This window comes from Netta rufina (genome assembly GCF_964035555.1).
Source record: "Netta rufina genome assembly, chromosome: 3".
Taxonomy (NCBI): Eukaryota; Metazoa; Chordata; class Aves; order Anseriformes; family Anatidae; genus Netta; species Netta rufina.
The window spans coordinates 96,676,052-96,684,071 of record NC_140125.1 but is presented as its reverse complement, the minus strand read 5'-3'; positions in this window follow the sequence as shown (position 1 = coordinate 96,684,071).

Here is an 8,020-nt window from a genome sequence, read left to right as displayed (position 1 = left end):
GCTGAAACCTATTTGTCTCCTTCATAGTTTATTTCCAGTCCTTTGACACAAACCTCATTATTATTAGGGGGTTTATTGAAATAGATATATATATATTTTAAAGGCAGTAGGAGCAGAACTTTAAGTGAATGACATGATTGCACTATTACCAGACACTATGTACCAGCCTGTCACATCAGTCTCTGGTCCTACCAAGCTCCAGTGTGCTGAGTGTATGCTGTGGATTTTGTTAACTACTTCCAAGAGTGGGAAGGTTTAGTAGATCTACACATATGAGCAGTCACTTTAAGAAAATATTGGGATTATGAGACCCAGTTCTTGTTGTGTTTTCTTCTTTCTTTCTTTCTTTCTTTCTTTCTTTCTTTCTTTCTTTCTTTCTTTCTTTCTTTCTTTCTTTCTTTCTTTTCTTTCTTTCTTTCTTTCTTTCTTTCTTTCTTTCTTTCTTTCTTTCTTTCTTTCCTTCTTTCTTTCCTTCTTTCTTTCCTTCTTTCTTTCCTTCTTTCTTTCCTTCTTTCTTTCCTTCTTTTCCTTCTTTCTTTCCTTCTTTCTTTCCTTCTTTCTTTCCTTCTTTCTTTCCTTCTTTCTTTCCTTCCTTCTTTCTTTCTTTCTTTCTTTCTTTCTTTCTTTCTTTCTTTCTTTCTTTCTTTCTTTCTTTCTTTCTTTCTTTCTTTCTTTCTTTCTTCTTCTTTCTTTCTTTTCTTTCTTTCTTTCTTTCTTTCTTTCTTTCTTTCTTTCTTTCTTTCTTTCTTTCTTTCTTTCTTTCTTTCTTTTTCTTGTCTGCCTTTATTTCCTTGCATAACTTCAATTTAAATGAGTCAAGTTCCTCTTTTTGAGACAGTTTTGTCCTCTTACATTTAACACTAATGTTTCCAGTGATTTCTGCAGTAAAAGATTCTATATCTAAATTTGATCTCTTTTTCTTTTTGCCTTTATCAATATCTAATAGCTGTATTGTTATTATTTGCTAACTTTAAATACCAAATTTTTATGTAATCAATTTTAGAGAAAATCTGTGCTGTATGCAATTCTTGAAATTGGCTTTTTCTCATTCAAAAGGAAGAGATTCAATATGATTGTTCTATTATCTGTTTTTATTATTATTATTGGAGTAATATTATGCACTGATTTTTTCTAAAATCGAAAAGCTGTAGCAATATATATCCAACCTCAGATTATGTTTATGTTTTGAAACAGAAACCAGAAGTTGCTTTCAGTGCTCTGAAAAATTGACCAAAGCAGCCCCAGATATATTGAAATCATCAGTCTATTTGAATTTTTGCAGCAGTGAAAGGCAAATAACTTGTATTAAGTGTAAGTAACTCCTGCAGCATGACAAAGCTGTAGGGGTCTCTGGAGTTTATTTTTCTCAAGTTACATCTCGTTTATTAAAATAAGAAAGAAATTAGGTATCTTTGCGTCTACTTCTCTTCAGCTCTGCAATCCTAGACTTTATAAGACCTCAGCTCGTCAGCTTTAAGTCATCCTTGAGTTAACTTATTTCATTAAAACATGGGTAAGAACCAAACATTTCTGAGCAGTCGCTTTGGCTCCAGCCACAGTGTGTGTGGGAATTGCTGCTCTGGGATGTCCCCAGACTCCATCTCTGGGAGGGCTTCTCTGTGTCGGAGGGAAACAGCTGGAACTCAGAAACTCCATGTTACTGACATTTAATGAGTTACCAGGCATCACTTCAACCACGGAAATAAATTGTTTGTACTCTCACTTCCTGTTGGAAATGAGAAATAAAGTATACAGCATAAATCTTCACTGGTTGAAGCTGGCGTGCATTGCTCTTGCTGTGGCCCAAGCTTTTAGCTACTGCTGGTGTGCAGGAACTTGTTCAGCTGCAGGGACTCAATTCAGTGTCTGAGCACTTACATACATTTGAACTATAACTAAATTAGCACTGTGTATACCAAGGACACTTATGGTTGCTAACAGCTCTTCTTGGCACCAGAAGCTCCTCTAGGCATATATATGAGTGCCTCCATACTTGTAATTATAGTATCACTACCGACATGCTATAATTAGACAAGTTTAAATCGCCTGAACTCCTACTTATTGGTGAAGTGTGCTAAATTCCAGATGCAGTTGTTGCTGAGAAAAACCTCTTTGAAGCTTTAGCTTAGCATAGGCGGTGTCCTCACACCCTCCTCACCTTTCACTTGAATGGAGCTTTTTATGTGGGCTTAACCTGCACGAATGGTCACTGTAAACAGCTCTTCTCGTCTTTCTGTTATATACCAGGAGAAGCATCAGAAGCTCAATGGAGTACATTAAAAAAAATGATAATACTCTTTTATGTATAGACACCTACCAGCCTTAAGGGTCAGAATTTTTATTATATTATTACAGCAGTTTCACACTCACACACTCACCTGAATATGTTTATCTTCCGTGCTGGGCTCTGCACAGAGCATCCTCTGAAACACAGGAGGAATAATCAGTTCATCCCTTTATTCTGTGCAAGGACTCTGTGCTCCCCGTCCTTTACCTCTTGCACATTGCAGGTGCATGCTCTGCACAGCATGAACAAGAGGTTCTAGCTTTGAACTGCTGCCAAATTCAATACACTGTCAGCTTCAATATATCTTGCTTTCTTCAACCTACTTTTATGAGGAAAAAAAAGAACCACCATAGCCTATTTGCTTTTCACTATAAACTGCTCCTCCTCGTATCATCTTGACGAGGTAGCTGCCTTGTTACATCTCTTGTATGGATCATTGATTGTGCCTCTTTCTATAAACATCACATTTTTGCTCCAGCTCTGTTGTTGGAGCACCAACCCTACAGGAAAGGCAGCTTGAAGTTTCAGCTTCTGGCCCAGTTCTCGTGACAGCAGTGAATTCATCGTCAAAGGCTCTCATCAGAAATCCCCATTCCTCAAATAGTTTCTTATTTGTCTCCTAGCTCTTGGCAGGTTTTCGGCTTCCACCCACATGGTGAAGGCTTGTCTAATAATGGCAACAGCACGAAACCCATTAAGATCAGAATTACAAGCTAACTGAGCGTAACTCCCCCTTTTGATAATGGAGGGTTGTCTTCTTTAAGGAAAGCAGGGAAGTGCATCATTTTGGTTTAATAATAGTAGGGCTGGCTTCAGACGTCTAAGCAGTAGTGTGTGTGGCCCTGTGAGTGCCTGAGCTGTGTTTGTAGCGTGCCTGGTGCAGTGAGTGAGGCCTTGCTCCCTCTCTGGGGAGCTCCCCTGGGGCCACAGCCTGAGGGCAGGGCTGTTCACCGCCCAGCTGCTTCCAGCAGATAGCTTTGTTATACGCAGATCTTGCGTTTATTTCAAGATACAGCGCTCGCCTTTCCTCTGCCCTTTCCTCAGCCCTAATCTCTGCCTGAGCGACTGGAAAGTCGCAGTCACTCAATCCCACCTGAGGTGCCGGTTCGGACAAGGAGGCCTAGCGTTCCCACCACCAGCACTTCAGAGGACATCTGCCCCCAGGGACAACACCATGGAACGACAACAACTTTTCAGGCCCTGAAAGCCTTTGAAGTCCTCTGCCTATATGTTAGCACCACAGCTTAGTTCCTGTGTTTAACGCTCACATTACTCAGTGTTTCTCATTACGCCAATACACTATGTGCAGTGTGGATTTTGACAGCAGGGCAAGCATATGCTCCCCAAATGAATTAATGTACACAACGTAACTTTGTAAAGTATGCATCCCCAGTTCATGAGTGTTGCCTCCTTGTGCTAAACTCCATATCATTCCTAGGAACTCATCTGGGAGGTGGCCAGAAGTCATTACTTTAATTATTTAAGCAGAGATGCTCAAGCTTCTGTGCCTGGTTACTGTTTCTGGAACAGCTTAATTAAATAAATAGGCATAGTCCATAATGTGGCCGTGTGACTGATCAGCAAACTCCTACCACAAAAGAAGGCTCAGAGGAAGTAGGCAAGGATGATGTTCTTATGAAGCTCAGGAAGGAATGTAGAAAGTGACCACAACGATTGTAAAGGAAAACGAACTTATCTCAACCCAAGTGGACCGGAAGATGATCACTGTTGCAGATAATCAGCTCTATCAGTTGGGTGGATCAACTGGTTGTGTAAATGGCATAAATTCCCTAAAATGGTCAACAGAAAGTATCTTCGTGAGCTAGCCAGGCCAACTTGGGGGAAGTGTATATGCAGCTCAGCACAACATGGGGTATAAAAAGTAAATAACCATCAAAAATGAGTTTTGAAGAGAACAGATTTCATCTGGCTTCAACCCACCTGTTCCTTCATGGCAACTGGGAATGTGCAGCATTGTGGTTGTGTACATGTAGACACCGGTAATGGCAGTCATGTTTGTATAGCGATTCAACTGTATATTGCAATTGCTGTATTGCACTTGTGTTGAGGTTTCAGTATATTGTAATAACTATGTAAAGTCAAATATCTTCAAATAAGTGTATTTGGTATTAAAACATTACACCCTGCTCCCATGGAGTATCTAAAAGAACGTGTTCAGAGAGTAGTGGGCTCTGGCAGGCTTCATGAACACTGATGTGGGTGCAAGGGAGAGGTTGGGAACGAGAGCTGGGAGCAGGGCAAAACCACTCTTCTCTGCTCCAGTGAGCACTTATCCAGAACTAACAGAACATGGAAATACAGCGTCAGTTGTCACTGCAGGCAGATGTGGGTGCTGTGGTGCTTACTGCAACGTGCTCTTGATGATGGTTTCCGTTTCTAGAAGGTACCTAGGATTAGACCTCTCATCTCCACCTCTTGTTTCAAGCAGACTTTTTGCAAGTATTGACTTCTTTTTCTGCTTTAATTGCTTGCAGCCTCTCAAAAACGGGCACCTAACACATTTTCTAATTTTGTTCTTCAGTATGTTTTGTTGTTGTTGTTCTTTTTCTTCCCTGAAAAGGTTTATTTCCCTGCACTAGCTCCTCTTTCATTGCCTGAAATTGCAAGGAGGAAGAAAACTGTACTCTCAGATCTCATACAACAAGAACTGAAAGAAAGCAGCTCTACAAATACATGTATTGACTGGACCTCTCTCAGTTCAATCAGTTTTTCTATTTGTCAGTGAAGCCTTAGAGCAAACGAATGCTGTGACTAGCCCCAGAGAATCACAGCATGTCCGCAGGTGAAGGGAGCAATGGCTGCACTTTGCAGGGTCTCAGGAATGTCTCTGAAGCTTGTTAGGATGTGCAGGGTAAGACCCCCAGAGTCACACAGCTACAAAAAACAGTCACGTTCACTAAAGCTGTCCAGTCCTGTGTACTTTGGAAAATTCACATAGACCTGTTGAAAATCCACAGATCCAGCTATAGGGGTAATATGATATAAAGCAAATATTTGTCAAAGGAGCAAAATGTTTTTGGAATTATCTTTAGAAACGTTTATTTAGAACAGAGTGAAACTTAACGTGGTGTAGATTTGCTGAATTTCTTTCTTAAAAAAGAACTGACCTAAGAGACTGATCTGGTTTAGGTTTTCACAGAAACACATCCCAACTTCTTCTTAAATTGCCATTGATTTTAACTGCAGAAGGAATGAGCCTCACATTGATTTAGACAAAACTAAAAATTAGATTTCATCTGGCAAACTCTTCTTAGATCATGACAAATTGTATCATTTTGGGTAAAAGCTATTAAGAATGCCTTTGGGTAAAAGCTATATGTGTTCCTCTTTTAAATACCATTTTATCTGAAATAATCTCTCATGAAGGTATAAAAATAAAAATTCGTTCTTCAGTTCAGTTGTCATTACTGGACAATAATTCTGCATTCTGTACAGAAATAGAGAAGTGAAATTACAGATACCACGGACGAGGATTGCAGAGCAGTCAGCCTGCCTTTACAAGAAGTCAGCGCTCACCAGCTGAATCACAGAGCATGCCAACGTGCAAATAAAACACATCGTTTTAAAATTCCTTCAAAGACAAGGCTGGGAACATTGCCTCGGGCACTTCTTTAAATTCGGATGACAAATGATTACTTGCCAAACTCTAGTCACCCAGCTGTTTGCAATCCCTATTGTAAAACACCAGGTGCCAACCCCCCAGTCCTTCTCTGATTTTGTTCAGACCACTTTAAATCTAGAGGAATCCCACTAAAGCCAGGGGATGCATTTTGATGCCTTTTTGGGTAAATTCATAGCCTCACCTAGGTTCAAATCTAGGTATTCCCAGCTGCTCTTTCCTTTGCTTTCCACTTCTGCCTTACCACTCTTCTCTAAATAAAGCATTTTTGTTTCTTAGCTGTCTTGTTACTAAACTGACAGTTTCGACAACAGAATTTAAACAGACCATGAATACTGTGAAAGACACTTGTCACGTTCCCACCCAGAGCATAACAAAGACACGTGGCTCTTCCCTTGCAAAAGCTGCTTGGTGGTTGCTGGTTTATAAACTCTGTGCTTGAGGCGGCAGGCTTGTTCAAGTGCATTATCCCTTGGGAAAGGAAGGGGAGCCACTAAATTCCACTTATGGTGGTGATTAAGGGTGGTTTAGGGTGGTTTAGGGCCTGGCTACCCTGCAACCATCTTGTCCTAGGTGTTGGACCTAGGGTATTTTTCTTGAAGGTTCAAAGGGAAGATCTCAGCAGACCACCACTGTTTCTGGTGCCCTGGAAGCTCTGTGTTGTCACAATGTCCCCTGCTGCCTGCCCTGAGAAATCCTGGGTATTTTTGTTTTGCTTTTTGGACTTGAAGAAACAGATAAAGCACAAACCGCACCACTGGTGCCAGCTGAAGCGTTTACCATTTGCACAGATCTCTATGCCAAGAGGAGTGGACGTGATACCCCTTTTCCAAGGGTGTGAAGGAAACGTTGAAGTAGGCAACCCCTGCCAGGGCAGCCGGGCTTTGCACAGCACTGGAGATGAACGAAACGAGCAGGGTTTCCATTGCAGTTTCCTCTCTGAGGGTTGGTGTGCCTGTGGTGCGGGCCGGGCCGGCCCAGGCCAGGAAGCGCGTGGTTGTTTTCCCGGCCGTGAGTCAGGGCTGCCTCTTGGCCTCCTGCCTCGGGATGTGCAGTGGCAGGCCACTCCCTGAGGTACTGCGAGGCATGTTTTCCTGAGGAGGCTGAGGGATTTGGGTTAAACCCACAGACAAGCAGCCATTCGGCTTGGTTCATGCTCCCACCTCACCCCAGCTCTGAGGCGCCCAAGGGCACCACAAGCTGCTGATAACATCAGTGGCGGGGACCAAGATGTTACAGCAGATTTGTAGGGACTAATTGCTCCTGCCCTGTCTTCTTTGCATTGCTTTGGCCTTACCTAACGTGCAAGCGTGCCCTGCCCTGCCTTGGGGCAGGCAATACCAACTGTTTCCCTGAGGTGCGAAGTGGAGGCAGGACAAGTGCATATTTCTTGCAGTGAACAGGAGGTGCGAAGTCCTCCATCCTTCTCTAATATCTATTCTGTTGGTCTCACCCCTTTGCAGGGCAATTTTTTTTGTTAGTAACATGAGCAGATGCTTGGGATTTTCTGCCCCCACAGGCTGTCCTACTGACTAATGTGTCTTCCAGGTTGAGTCCATGCTCTTCTGACCAAGGCTGTTGACTGCAACCTTACAGCCCAGCATTGGGATGTGTGGAATTAGTTCACCAGAGCAACACAGAATTCTCTTTCTTCACACTAAAACTGTGTGGTCATGCTGTCCTCTTAACTTAAGAACAGACTGATCCCTGCGATCAGGAGATTAGCTCCTCCATCAGGCCAAAATTCATCCCTCAGATAAATCCCAGTCATAAAAGCATCCATCCATTGCATACGCAATTCTTCCAGCACCCACATTGTTAGCTTCTCTCTGCAGGTACTTTCAGAACATCCTTTTTTCTTCTAAAATACGTTCTTCCTTTCTGCGCCTCCATTCTTTTTATGTTATAAAGTCACATCACAATCACACATATTTATGGTGTTGGCATTTCATTTTAGTTAGTTGGGAAAAAGGATCAAAAAAGAAGCTCTGAAAGCAAAATTGAAAACCTAAGGAAATGATGCAAAATCCTGGAAAGGGAAAACAGTGAAGAAAACAAAGGAAAGACACCTGTAGAACAATAGCTGCTCAGCA